Source organism: Anomalospiza imberbis, chromosome 4 (assembly GCF_031753505.1).
Source record: "Anomalospiza imberbis isolate Cuckoo-Finch-1a 21T00152 chromosome 4, ASM3175350v1, whole genome shotgun sequence".
NCBI lineage: Eukaryota > Metazoa > Chordata > Aves > Passeriformes > Viduidae > Anomalospiza > Anomalospiza imberbis.
In genome coordinates, this window is record NC_089684.1 from 26,511,520 (window position 1) to 26,526,796 (window position 15,277).

Here is a 15,277-nt window from a genome sequence, read left to right on the forward strand (position 1 = left end):
AAGAAAAAACAAAATCTGAACTACATAGCATACAATGATTAATATTGCATTATTAAATGAAATAAACTCTCCTCAGAAGATTATTTTCTCTCTTTTTTTAAGGGCTGGGGTGAGGACAGGGGAAGCAGGAAAGTGGCCCATGTAACTGGAAATTTTATCATTGCCAGCAGGAATATGAGCAGAAACAAAGCCAATCTTCTGTACTTCCCAAGGGAGTGCTTTGCAGTCTTCATTTTCCTTCAAGGTTTTGTAATTATATTTCCATAATTTAGTCACATAAACCATATTATGACTTAGGTATGTCTTAATTTTAACCCACAAAAAGAGCAAGTTTTAATTTTCCACTTGTCACTGTAATAGCCAACTTATTAAAAACATGTAGCAGAGCTAAGTGATAATAGTTTATCCTTGCTTTCCAATATTTCTTTTAGAAATACCTTTTACATATTTCCTTGGAAGAGAGGTACTTGAACAATTTGGCTTTCTTCACTGTAAAGTGACTATCAAAATGAAATTCATGTAGCTGGTTGATGGACGTGCTTGTGAAACAAATTTGTAAAATTTTGGGGTGGGTTTTTCAGGGGGTGGGAGGAGCGTGGATTATTTTTGCTTTGGAGTTTTGATTTGTTATGTTTTTTATTACAGTGCAGTTCTGGATTAAGCTGTTAAATCCCTAAATAACCCATTTTTCAAATGCTGGAAGCACACAATTATCTGTATTAGCTTCCATGAGGCACTCAAATACCAATTGTATTTGAAGACTTATGCAACTTTCAAGGTAAAGACCCAGAACCCAACATTAAATGAGAATTAAAAAATACAACAAGATAAGCACTTAGTCTCCAAAACTTGGCTCTCTGAAAAATTCATGCTTTTAAACCAGAAAAGCAGAGAAAAGGGAGTTAAGCACTTCTCTTACTATAGCATTTGACTAAACTAATCTTTATGTATAAACAACACATTATTTCACCAACTGAATTAAGTTTTGAAAGGCCAGTGAGCAACAATTGTTCCTGTCAACTTGTCAAGTAAAACTAACTTTAATGAAAACCTGAAGCATCAGCACAGAAGTAAAGGCTAAAAATAAACATAAATACAAGAAATTAAGTTGCAGAAAATTAAGGATATTTAAAAAAATACTATGAAACTAGATCCTGGAGATTGAAGAATGAGTGTTTTGAGTATGAAACTAATTCCAGAGAACATACCAGTTTGTTTCTTTTTATTTATGGAAATATTTAGCAGGTATTATTTATTTTCTTTTGTACACTGAAATAGTCAATCAAATAACTGCCTAATCAATGTACCTTGGATTTCTTATGAATACAGTAACTTTCAATTACACTCTCCATGATAAAAATTGTTAAAAGAATCAGATTGAAAATGTTTCGGTGCAGTACTGCCTTTGGTCATTAATTCAAGTTATGGCAACAAGTCTTGAATTTACAAAGGTTTAAGCCAATAAGGGTTGATATATTATAAATACTGAATTTGCACTACATATCAGCTTGAGCATCACAGTGTGAATCCAAACAACATCAATCAAAATTGCTACATCATCATCATCATAGCTTCAGGTATAAAACAGGACAAAAATCTGTATTTGATCTCACACAAGTAACAAAGTAATTTTATCACCAAATTCCTAATACTATGTTATTACCATTACACCACTAATGTGGAAAGATAAATCTGAAAGCACTTGCAGTTTAAGTAGAATCTTTACTTTGCAGTCAGAGGTTTTTAGTTTCTCAATAATTATTCCTGCTACGCATTGTTACACAGAGATAATAATCTAATCATGAGATTTTAATATTTTTTTAAGTTTCACATAAAATGGCATATCTGGGGAAAAATAAAACCCATGTTTGCTTTTCAAAGAGCAAAGAAACAGGCATGCAGATATAAAGTATAGAAGCAGCAAACTAAAAAAGTCACTAATATAATGGGAAAAAAACCTGAAAAAAAAATTAAAAAAAAATATCTGGGAGTTTAGGGAGCAATGAAAGATGGTTATGAAGGAGATACAGTCACTGCTTATTAACTGCATACACAAAGGCATTCTACCAAGAACACCAGCTGGTGTCTGCACAGACCTCCCAGCAAGAGGACTTGTAGGGACCGTGCTTTGAAGCAAAGAGTTCCCATTTCAGTGTGTCAACACAGGTACCACAGACACCAGACCACTGACAATTTAGATCAGAAGATAAGATGATGAGAATGGCACAGTTAAAGCTTGTTTGGTTTGGTGAAGGAAGAACAAGAAAGAACTCAACTAGATTTTCTAAACCTCTGGATTTATATAATCATGTAAGAGCACATTTCTTACCAGAAATACCACTAGCATAAACCTGACTCAGACAAAGAAAAGTATTAGTTGGAAAACAATGCAGAGAAACAAACTCAACCAACAAATTTCTGCCAGCATTTTTTTTCAATCTAAAGCCTCCAGAGGGCTTGTTCCTCAAAGCACAAATCATTACCTTTGGTATGAACCATTTCAAACTCCTAAAGCACACACAGTTTAGAATTACATACTACTTAGGTGAGTGAAAACTGCTGGATCATGGTTTTTCAACTTTGTACAGAGCTATGTACAACAAGTGCAGTTGCAGATAGATTACCAGTTATATGAATTTTTGGTGTATATTGAAAAGAAATTCAAAAGAGAATGACAGAATTTAACATTAAATATACTGTATTTGGCAATGTGCCCAGACTACCTTCATTTCCTTTGTGGCAGCTCAATCCAATGTTTTCTATTGCATAGATATGAATTCTTAATACTACACTCTCACTGAACAGATAGGGAGCAATGGCAGCTGCTTTGCATTCCAGACCTTTTTGAACATGGACTGATGCATTTTCTTAGACAATCAGAAACACCACCACAGATTAGGTATCTCTAGATATCTCTTGTTCAACTAAGCAATCCCCTAAACATGAATGATGTAGCCACCATACTGTGTTCTTAAAAAGCAGTGAAGTTTAAAGGTATACACAGATTAGAAATCAGGATTATGAAAAACATAACTATGTAAACAGGTGTAAAAGAATCCAAAAGTTTTAACTATCCAGAAGATATTCTAGTTTTAACTGCCTTCAGAAAATCTGAGACAGTACTATATTGACTTCCTTATTGTACTGCATTATTTTTAAGCAAAACTGACTGAACATACTTTGCTATCAGTTCTACCCTGCCAAATTCCTCTCCTCCATGCTCCTCTCCTCAAATTACACTTCTCTAAATTCCACAAAATGCATTTAATATACCCAAGTAAAGGAAATATGCAAATCACTAAGCATCATGTGCATTGACCTTCGCTCTTCTTTTGGATTTGCAGTATGGTTCATTTTAGTCAAGCTGTTGAAACATTTGTGCTATAATGCATCAAATTAAGGCAACCAGCTGTGATGTTTAATTTAGGCTAAAAGTTTATGATCTACAGCTACACAATACCTTAGGGAATAACTTATATTTCATGTTACTAAGCTAAATGCACTTCAAAATTGTTACAATCTTCACCACGTTTTACACAAAGCACATTGTCATTAAAGTTTTGGGTCTGTAAACAGCACAAGCATTCAGTCAAAGCTGCATATTATAGAGAATAAATGAACAAACAGCTCTAGCCTTTGCTGAAAACACAGTTTCAAAGCCTTCTGTCTAAATGTGTTGTTCGATTATGGCTACATTTTATCCTTCATTATGTGTAATGGATTTTCTCCATTTGTGAGAAAGAGAGAATTAGAAAAAAGTCAGTAACTATTTTGTTATAATGCACCATTTTAAGCAGTTATTTTGTCCAAACAAATACAGTACATAGAGCTGAATAATTGTAACAAAAACAATAAAGAAAACCCCAAAGCCAAGCATTTTCTAACTATGAAGCACTCATGAGAGAAAATCCCCTCCAACCGTGGTTAAACTATTGTATTTTTCTTGACAATGGAAATGTATAAAAGGAGAAAGGAATAACACTTTCTGAATGATTAAAAACCAATACTTTTGGAATGCCTTGTGAGATTAATAAAGAAGATAAAAACTATGACATGTATATTTATCACATGCAAAAATTGTGAAAATCAATGCAATGAAAGTTGAAACTTCAGGTTAACCATCTAGAAAGGAACTGACTCAGCAATAATATTGATATATGGCAAAACCATCATGCATAGAAACCAGCTCACTATTTTGTTCTATGGGTGGTTAGCTGTTCTTTTAAAAAGTTTAACCTACACATGTCGTGGCTTATAAATATAGGAAACTTAACACACATGCTGCAACTAGAAAGATGCTAGGGTCTTGGAAACTGAAAACTTTCTGACACTGCACCTTCCAATGTGGAAGCATTTTGTGGATTCATTCTATTTGGGTTAATGCAGCTTCCCTTATTGGAAACTGGAAAATTACTACCAGTTCTGTGAAATCTATTCAAACTCGCCTCAACTAAACAGAGGGAAAAACACCTGTTATTCTTATTACTGCAAGAACAATAAGCAACTCTTCACCTTTAACACCAAGATACTCACAGTAATTTTAAACACATTTTAATAAAATAGATGTCCATTTTTATTTCATAAATTCCTTTTAATCACCATTCTGCTTCCCTGCCATATTACAATCACGCATGATTGCAGTGGGCAGTTTCATCAAGGGATCATGCAATTGAGAAAGGCTGCTTGAAAGCTGATTGCAATACCACCATCCTCATGACAGAACTATTACCATCTAGGGGAGGGTGGAACCTGTTACTTTCACTACCCTCTAGAATCAGAAGTCTGCTGTACTAACACTTGAAAAACTGGGTACAAACATAAATTTGACATATAACATAATTTGAAAGTCTTTCCTTCAGATTCAGAAAAAAACCCAAAAAAACCCCAAAATGAACAAAGCCAAGTTAAGCCAGAGGATGTTTTATAATGATGTCAACAATTATTTAAAGGATTTTTAAATGAAAATTCTTAGCTTGATCCTTATTAACACAATGATAACACAACCACCATTAAAACACTCGCATAAAATTTCAGGCAAACCCTATGTCATCTGTACAATCTCAAACAATGCCATAATTTCCCAGAGAGAAATAAAAACCATGAAAAAATGAAGTATTTTCCATATACAAGATGTTGGAAGTCATAACTCTAATATATACAGCATTTTCAAATTATTAGAGTCCGTCCTTCAAACAAACACTAGTTAGAACTCAGGAACAAAAAGAACCCCAACCTGAAAAATAAGGATCCATAATAATCATATTTAAGCACAAAATACTTCGACAATCAATTCCTCCTTTGTTTGCCTGCTAGTACTGAAGTCAGACTGCTACATTACTCTGGAAACTGCAAACTAGATCAAGTGTCTTTAAAAGTAGGCTTTAAATTTTGTACCAAGAACACACTATATCAAGATCTGTGAAAAAAAAACCCCAAACAGAAAAGCAAACAACAACAACACACCAGCCTACCCCAAAAAATCTCAAAAAACCCAAAGTACAAAAAATTAATCCTTAGTTTATAACTTTCAGGGCATAAAAACTCCTGAGTTAAAGCATTTTGTTATTATGATTAAGAAACACCAGGAAAATTTTAATAATGGATGATTAATAGCTAACAAAGTGTATTTCAAACTTAGTAGTACTTTCTTTAGTGGTCTTGTAAACACCAGGGAAAAGTACTAAAAAAAAATTAAATCTGATTTCTTTCTCTAAAAATCAGCTGTTTCTGAGACATCCTGGAGTCACTAGCATCTTTAAAACTCATTTGGAATCCTTGCAGGAAGGGGAACCCAATGACGTTTTGCTCAGATGTTTGCTCTTTTTGGTTTTTTTTTTTTTTTTTTAATCAATACTATTGAGTTCCTACAAATATTATTTCTTTATTATTCCAGGTATAAAGTTTGTGTTTAACAAGAAACAAATGCCAGAGTCCCACCTGAATTTCATTCTGGAGTTCATTTTATCTTCTCCTAACATATGCTGATGACCAAAATTGGTGGAACCTATAGGATTAAGCATCTAAATATGTAAAACTACCTCACTACTGTAAATCAAAATTATACATGCAGCGTGTAACTTTAAACTGTTGCTTACAAATGGTGCACTTGGTTGAATATCACCTGAATTTGCATTTTTTAACAGCACTGTATAGCACAAAATGGCATTTTCTGTCAGAAGAAATTTAGATCTGCCAACATCAACAGACACATGTGTGAAAGACTGGACAATGCAATGGAAGAGATATGCCTTCAAGAATCTTAGTATGAAAAATAGTATTTGCTATTTTTTCTTGTGGAACATGAAAAAACAGGCAAAGAAGTTTTCCAGAAAAAGTTCCTATTCTGCAACTCTTACTGTAATATTTTGCTGAAGTATTACCTATCAAACAATAGTAATGTTCTCTATTCTATTCTGCAGCAGCTTTGCTGACTACAGGTTTCCTACACATTATTTTCTGATAGAAAAATTTCAGAAGAAAACAATCTTCTTGGTAATTCTTAAAACTTAAAGTTAAGTTTATTTTCCCTAAGGGTATGTGTATAAATTCCTTAGAAGTATTCCTTTTTTGACAAATCAGTGAGGAAAAAAGTTGTTCTACTTTGCAAAGGCAACTGTTAAATATCAACAATTAAAGATCTGAGCCCTTTTGGAGGTAAAAGGAGCAGGGGAAAGAGGGTAGTAATGCTTTCATTTTTCTACTAATCAGAATATATCAGCTTTACATGAAACAAAAGGGGTGGCTCATGAAAATCTAAGTTCTGGTTATACCAAGAATTATACAGCCAAAGATTTCTCGTTAAACATGTGTGAAAAGCATTTAATTTTCTCACCACGGACTATACTACATTCAGGACAGAAGTGACATACCAAAACCCATGCAATCTCTTTCTAAAACACACTAGCAATGTATTCAAAGTATATATTTTACACATTTTAATTTTCCCCAGACAATCTCAAGAAAACTAGAAACTCCTAACAGCTCTCATCTACAACTGGTCAACAAGCTTTTTAAAAAGACATGATGATAGATTTACAGCTTTAGAACTGTATGGCACACAGTAAATTCCTTTGAGGAAAACTCCTTTTTTTCCTTTTATCCTTTTTATCCTAAAGATTCAGGACACTGTCAAGAGCCAAAGGACTTAAGCAGTTTGGACATTCAATAAAGAGTCTAATGGAATGATGGAAATGCACTTTCTCCCCTCCAAAATAAAAGCTTTGCTTGTCATTAGACACTTTATTTGCATTTAAGAGATTAATAAATGACTTCATAATTACAAGGAAGACTACAGTTTTATGGGTATGGGAATGTTTTTTGAAGAAAAGCATTGTCTTTGTGTTAATTTTAATTTCCATGGCTGCACAGCCCTTCCAGACATCAAACTTGCAAGCCACTGCACCTCTGGCTCAGCAAACACACACACATCAAACATAGAGGGCACCTATTGTTCTTGAGGACAAGAGTGTGAAGCTTGCCACACTTGCTCTTTGCATAGTTCAGGGAGAACAAAAATGCTCTGGAAAGGAGCAGGAACAAGCTCCATGCTCTGCAGGAACTGCACAGGAGACTTCCACAAGTTTCTGGGGGAGAAAGCAACAGAAGTCACAAATTCCTTATGACAAGTATTGGGTTTACACACCCAACAGTGCCATGCTAAAGGATCACAGACATTTCCAAGCCTAATTTAACTGCACAGCCTCCTCAGCCTGGGAGAGCTGTATCACAGTGAATTCCTGATACTGATGTACAAATTTTATTCTCATCCACAGATCTGAAGGAAGACATAAAATTTCTTTATTATATGAACACTTATGAGACTTATTAGTACATATCATTACCCATGGAGCCAGCATTATTTTCTTATTTCTGCATTAAGGGAAGCAAGGAATTGGAAAGTGACATAAATTAGTCATGCTGAATATTGATGGACTTGGGATAGGAATATAAAGTAATATTAAAAACATTTGCATATGTATGTAAATAAATATTTTCAGGTAGTATATTAGATAAAAGGATACAAAATTAATTAACTAATTAAATTTTTATACAGCTTATAAAACATTAACACCTTAGCAATATTTATGTAAATGCATTTTGTTCATATTTAATTTGAAAAACAAATTAGTTAGTAAAAATTTTTTTTCTTCTTTTTATCTACCAACTTGGTGATACTCTGTTATTCTATGTTGCTAAGTAATGCCTCTCACAGATAGAACATATTGTGGATGCAGAAAATGTAAATTGTTTTAGAAATTTATTAAGTGGAACTGTAGAAGGAAAAAAACCACCATCAATGTTTATAAGACATAAAGATACAACTTACCTGCTCAAAGACAGAAAATTATTAGCAAAGCTTTATTAGCAAAACAGTAGTGTAGTATCTTTCCCAAGACATGTGCTACTATTAGAGATAAGACTTGGTATGAGACAAATATTTTAGCTGAACTAACAGATGATGTTTCTCATAATTCTGGAAATATATGAATGTTATTATACTCTTATATTTTTATGACCTCACAGAGAAATCTGCAAGCATTACAATAGAACAGGTAATAGAGCTCACAATGAAATTTTAGAAAAATTAAAGCCTCACTTTTTGGCCAAGCAGTTAAACACATGCCTAATTTTAAGATCATGAATAATTCACGTAACTTTAAAAAAACCCTAAATATTTTAATCACATATAATGCTCAAATACTTTGCTGCAGCAGTAAGAAACCCAGAGGATGGTACAGAATTGCTCATACCCTGCCTAACTTTTCAGCTATAGGCTCTTCTCCAGTTTATTATAAAGAAGACTTTCTGCATACATTTGACTCTGTCAATGTTTTAAGAGTTTGGATACACCTTTACATACTGACATCACCACAAATGCTTTTGAAAACTGAATCAAATAATATCTCTATGTTTAAATAAAGCTGGATCATTGAAGTCATTAAATGAGAATATGAAAGGCATAATTTTGCTTTAATATGGTTAAAATAGTCATTTTAAAGATGTCAGTGTTAGGCTGGTTATCTGGAAGATAATACCTCATATGTAGCCTAATGAAAATGAAGTTTTACTTTCAATATGTAATGAATGTGTGTTTGCAAGTAGGTGCTTCCACTTGAGAAGAGAAATAAGCTACTGTAGCAAAAATATTCCCTTTTGTGCATTACAAAGCAGGAATTTTGCTAGATCCATGATAATGCATCCTTGAATATTAAAATTATTTCCCTTCACATTAGAAAATGGAACCAGAGTTATGGAGATGTGAGAAAACTATGTACCCAGAAAATACAGCTAAATAATGTCAGTGTGTTTCTGTACCAACATCTCCGTGGCAAAATACATTTTTCTCTCATTCAAGATCTTATACACTGTCCTACATGGCAGTAACTTTGTTATCCTCATAGGACAAAAAGGAGATATTGAAATACCACCCTAGAAAAATCAGTTTGGTCCTGCTAATGATAGCACTTGGTAATTTATTAAACTTCCATCACCAGGTAAATCTTTAACACAGTAACTGAAAAATATATAGAATACCTTGATGGAGCCAAATGATTCCTCAGAACAGAGGCCGTAGATTGCTCCTTCTTTCAGACCTACTCTTTAGAGACTTCTGCACGCTCACACTGCCACAAATAAACTCTGCTATGAATGCTACATTGCTCACAGAGCAATCTCAGCTAGCCTAAGAGCTTTTGAGCAGCGTCGAACAGATCCAAACCGGGACTTGCATTACATAAAATTGCACTTAATGATTTTAAAGAAGAAACTGTAAGGGCACAACAAATTTTCAAAGCAACGACCATCTCTACATTGCTAAAAAAATCTGACTGGACTTAAATTGACTGCACCAGCTGAGTAGATCAGCACAATACAATGCATGAAGACTTAGATTATACTCTAATGCTCTTGCTATTCTTAACTCCATAATCATGGCCCTTCAGCTCAGGGAATCTGACCAAAATATAGGTACATCCTGGTAATGCTCACTCTTAATAAAACAGTCCATTAAAAGCTTTCAAAACATCTGCTTTCCACTCAAAGAAAAAGAAATACATTTGTAACCTCAAAGCAACCATCTTATGCTTCACATAATAAACTAAACACTGAAACAGTGAGGAGAGCCAGCTCTGTTTTGTAACAGGTGCCTTAATGAAAAATCTCACTTAATGGGAAGACTATTTTCTACCCCATCAACTCGGTTTTTTGCAGTAATTTAGGACCCCTGTACCTATTTTATATCAATTGATATGAACAGTTTCCAATTAAATGTCAATTCAAAAATCAGACTACCTGCTTGTGATAGTAGTTACACAGAGTCTTCATCTAATTATCAAAAAGGACTAAGAAGAGACATGCACAGCATTTAGGACATGGTTGTCCTGTTCACTACTAAAACAAAAGTGATTTAACTTTCTCCATAATTTAAGGTTTCTGAAGTTTGAGAGAGTGGTCAAGGATACAGCATAATCTTCCTAGGGTTTGACCTCTCATTCCAAAGCTATGGATAATGCACTAAGAGCCACACTGTCAAAAAACCTCTTTAGGTGCCATGAGATGAAGACCAAGTGATCCAAGCGGAATAAATCTATTCAAGGTTTTGGTTTTAATGTTTGGGGGGTTCTCCATTACTTTTTGCTTAAAATATGGATGTAGAGATTTAAAAGTTCATTCTATAGAGCAACATGCTCTACACATATTATCAATTCTGGAAGTGAGCATCACTTCATGTAAATATAAAAATCAGATGTTGGCTTTGAGCTTTTTGGAGAAACAAACAGGGATACAAAGGATGTTTTACTCAATATATTTAGGGGAAATGTACAGTGAGACTACAACATCCAGTGAGAGAAAAGGGAGATATCCACAGGAAATTGAGTTTAATGTGAGAAAAGCTTAATAATCACCTCAAAATGAAGCACAGACCTCTTCCTCAGCAAGTTTAGTTTCTTTGTAACCATAACCACATGGGACAAATCTCACCTAATCAAACATAACAAATTGACATCAACTGACATCAACTTCTCAAAGTGACTGGTATCTGCTTACCTGAAATTATAGAACTGCAGAGGTTTTTAATATAATGAAACATTCAGAGATCATCAGAGATAATTAAATTAATTCTGTACTGCTTCATTCATAAACTGCAAAATTTTATGCTATCACCCTGCACTCAAAAACTCATTCTCTCTTTAGATGTACACCAAAAATATCACATTGGCATGAATGCTACAAGAATGAGAATAGCAGGATTTTTATAAACTGTTTAGGCACTGAAAGGGAGAAATACTGTTTTTCCCACTTACAATCTGTGTATCTTTAAGGGACTCGCAGTCACCAAAAAGCAGAAAGACATGGCATTTATGTGAATTTCAGTCACTTTCTAGAAAAAAAAACTTCAAAATACTAAGATCATTTCATGGTGCTTTTTTCAAATACCCAATAACATTTTTAATGGTTACTGGAACATGCGTGTGCAGTATGCATACACCCAGAAGTGTTACAAAATTCCATTAAAAAAAAAAATAAAAAAAAAATCCTGGTTTGTTATGGATGGCTTTTTAAAGGAGGCTCAGAAAAGTATCAATACTTACTGTCACTATTTGAAATGAAAACAAGCTCTTCCAAAACCCTAAAACTAACAACAAAGCCAACGTTATCTTTAATAAAAATTAAGTATTGTGTAAAAAGTTGCAGAACATTTTTTAGAATTCCAGTATTCTGACAAGAGGAAGTAAAAAGACTTTTAATTTTTAGAAGTAATCTGCAAAAAATTATTAATCCTTGGTGAACTGCATGCAGAAAGCCTTAAACTGCTGTATTTTTACTCCTGATGAAGAGAGGACCCCACAGTGGTTTAAATGGAGATCATAACTTTAGAAAGTATTTTAAATATGGCCTGCAAGGCCATACTTTAGGAACAAATAAAAAAAAAACCTGTGCTCAATAGACTGTAGGGGGTTCTCAGAAGATCATTTGGAAACCCATCCTCTAAAGCCTAAAGGATAATGTACTGTTTTAAACCCCTGCAACACTATGTTGTGTATCGCTCCTTAAAAGCTACCTATCTCTCTAGGTACTTATCACATTATAATCCATATATGTATAAAAAATGCCCTGTCCATTAAACTATAAAACTGTACACTGCTGGTAATGCTTTAATTGTCTCTGCCTGAAAAGAAAATGCCTTTTCTTCTTTTGACAATAAAATTGTGGTTTACCAAATTAATGAAGAGAATAATTTAGTTCTGTTAGGATAAGCTCCCTTTGGATGACCAAGGAAGGTAAGGGATACCAAAGAACAAAAAAATTCTTTCTTCTGTTCTTGGTAAATCTCCTCCAAGCAGGGTAGACTTAAATATATATATATTTAACTCTTATTATTTCATCACCAAAAGAGTCTGCTGTAACAGCAGTGTCCAATTTCTTTTCACAAAAACAAAATTCAGATCATATGTAGATTTTTGGTTAATCTTTTGTCAAGGGTAACGTAATTCTGATCTGGTAATACCCTTTTTTTTTCCCCCAGAACAACGGAAATACTTCTTTAAGCTGAGGCTAGTGCCTAAGCCTCTCTCAAAGCCATTTTTTCCTATGCTTCATTAAAGCTTAGACATGTTTTAATGCATTTCTGATTCCTCTTGGAGGCAAAAATATTACAGGATTCACAGCAGTTAAGTGAAAAGAACAGTAACAATCACCTCCAACAGCTGACCTTGTGAACAGAGATTTTCTATAGCATTCTAGCACTCAAGTTTTTCAAATCTTCCCTAACAGGGAAGCATTCTGGTTGATTTTGAGATTGCACTCTTACAGCTGTGATTGTGTCCTTCTGCTGCAATAAACCAGAAAAGTCTCAGAAAACAAAAAGAATTACTAGACTTTCAAAGTTATTCTCTTGTTTTCTTTGTTTTTATCACATGAAGTCTGTGAAAAACTTGCTATTTTACTTTAGAAAGATAAGCTTTCAATTTTCTATTGAGATAAGGCTGTGTGGGTGTGTGAGTGTGCATGTGGGATAGCATATGGTACTGTCAACTCTTTCCTTTCTTCATTTCCATCCTGATGTTAAAAATAACACCTTGTTCTTTTTGGTTATTTAATTAAGGAGTTGAAACCATAAATCATGAAGGGAGGCAATCAACTTTGTTAACATTGGCCTGTCTTGCACTTTTCTATTTCCAATGCAGTGCACAAATCATCTTTAAATCAAAAGGCACGACCCGATCTAATCAATGGCAAAGTTGCCAACAATCTTTACATGTGAGGTGCTACATTAATATACCTGTCCACCAAAAGCATGTTAAGGAAATGAACCAGTCTATCATTCTCTTACAAAATAGATATTTACAACTTTCCCCTCTAGGCTTACAATGACAGGACTTGATGTAAATCAGCACAACCCATCAGCACATCATGTACCTACACTTACACATGCTCACTAAAGGCCTAGCCCTTATTGACAAATAAATCACCATGAGCATGAGAAATGCTCCATGAGAAATTTGAGCTTTCTTTCCTCTTATTTCACATTGAAGTCTTGCAGAAAAAAAGCATCACAAAAACATCTTTTTTTTTTTTTTACATGGTAAAATTGCTTAATTGTGCTTATGGTAGACAAGACCTCACTTTGAATTTGTTTTGCATATTTGGTTTTCTTTTTTAAAGACTTTTTGCCTCTGCTAAACAACATGTGTGGGTATTAATGCAAACATTACAGTTGCCAGAAATGAAGCCTACACATGAGAGCCTTCATGGCATGATTTAAGGCACTTCCCAACCTTGTGTAAGAAACAGAAAACAGCTACTCTGGGCTGGCGCAAGTGAATGAGAAAAAGGCTGAAGTATCACTTCAGTTACTACCCCAGCGGAATGAGAGATTACCTGGTTGTAACCCTAAGACATGAACAGGATGCCATCAAAATGTTTGTGCATTTACGTTCAAGGCAGACACAATAAAGAACCAAGTCCAACATACACGTTGATGTATGGCTGGCAACTGGGATTAATAAACACTTTTTTCTACTTTTAACAGGAAAAAAACATACACAAGCCTGTCCATGCAAATCTCTCACAATAATTACATATGAAAAACCAAAGCAGATGTTTCACAGATAAAGGAAGGATAGCTACTTTCACTTCTTTTAGCATAAAAACAGATGAGCTGTGAAAGATGTCACCTTGTATGTGATTATTCTCAATAGCATTAGTCATAAGTATAAAATTCTATTCCCATGACTTCTGAAAAATATAATACTATTTATAGGACAATTCAGGAGCTACTTCACCCAATGCCAGCACGAGACTAGCAACATTACTGGGCTCTGGAATATTCTGTTTTATTTATTCACATCATTCCATAGGTAGAAGGACTCCAGCACCACAACACATGAAGAGGGATGCTAATGATTATTAGAGCTCTACTAAAAGAAAAGTGAAAATCATGATGACATGTCAAGTAATGGAGTTTGACACCTCTCTAACATTGTTTACCAATAAATATTTCTAATTCTGCAACCTGATGTATTTATTAAGAAAGCTGATCAAGAAACACAAGGCATTCACAGAGCTAAGCTCCTGTAGCCTGTAAATGTGAGGCCAGTAAGAGCCCTTTAAAGATGCTGTTCCATAGGTTTGATGTATGGCACAATACAGCTGTGAAGAGATGATCAGCAAACTAAATTAGCAAACTTCTGTCAACATTTCATGTTGACATTTTCAGTGTACACCAGCAGTGTAAGTAGACATAAAAGCCTGAAAAGCTTTCCAGAAGTCACCACACACAAACACCTCCTCTCGTGTAGTAGCAGCAACCTGGGGAGCAGCTCTCCAGGGAGGGGTGAATAGATTCCTCACCCTTCTAAACAACCTTATTTGTCTTGATGAAGTCTATTAGCCTGGGATGTCTTTTCTATTAACTGTATTATACCAAGTCAGAAAACAATTGAAGTACAAAGCATTCTGTGCAAAAGAAGGACAGAAGGAAATTAGAAAAGCAGCACATAACCATTAAAGAGTTGTTTTTTGTTTCTGGTTTTGTTTTTTTTTTTTTTTTTTTGAGCAGTGCTTGCATGCCTATCTAAGCAAAATGGCAAAAATAAAATCTATGACAACTAATTTTACAAACTGTCTTGGTCAAAGATGTGGAAAAAGAAAGTGGAAAGTCTCTTCTGAAAAGGGGTCTATATGCCTTCAATACCTTATCTGAGGAAGAAAGAGCAATTATGGAGTAATTGTATCCTGTTCTTACTGAGGCAAAGCACAGCAACATCTAGTTGGT

At 34.3% G+C, this 15,277-nt stretch overlaps 1 protein-coding gene across 11 annotated transcripts in view; it reads right to left on the reverse strand.

Moving 5' to 3' along the window:
- CCSER1 (coiled-coil serine rich protein 1) overlaps window positions 1–15,277 on the reverse strand; it is a 627,741-nt gene that overhangs the window by 245,030 nt on the left and 367,434 nt on the right. The window lies entirely within an intron of this gene.